The following is a 297-nucleotide window of genomic DNA, read 5'->3' as shown; positions in this document are numbered from 1 at the left end:
ACCCACACAGTCACCCCCACGCCAGTAAAAATTCCTCTTAGCCACTAAGTACGTTGCATTACAGAGGAGGGCGGACTCGATCTGCATGTCAGAACAGCAGCATTTTATGAAACAGAAGTTATAAAACCGTGGCTCTGTGTTCGGCTTAATCCATCACACGCGATTTTACTCTCAGTGCAGATTACAATATCAAACGTCCGTTTAAAGCCGCATTGTTTGAATTTTAGAGAAGAACCTCGCTCGTTCCGTAAGCGTGGCGTGGGCCAGCAGGCCGGTGTATGGCAAGGGCTCACCTCT

This window comes from Penaeus monodon, chromosome 27 (genome assembly GCF_015228065.2).
Source record: "Penaeus monodon isolate SGIC_2016 chromosome 27, NSTDA_Pmon_1, whole genome shotgun sequence".
In the NCBI taxonomy this organism is placed as follows: domain Eukaryota; kingdom Metazoa; phylum Arthropoda; class Malacostraca; order Decapoda; family Penaeidae; genus Penaeus; species Penaeus monodon.
The sequence above is the reverse complement of the archived record's forward strand: the minus strand, read 5'-3'. Positions refer to the sequence as shown.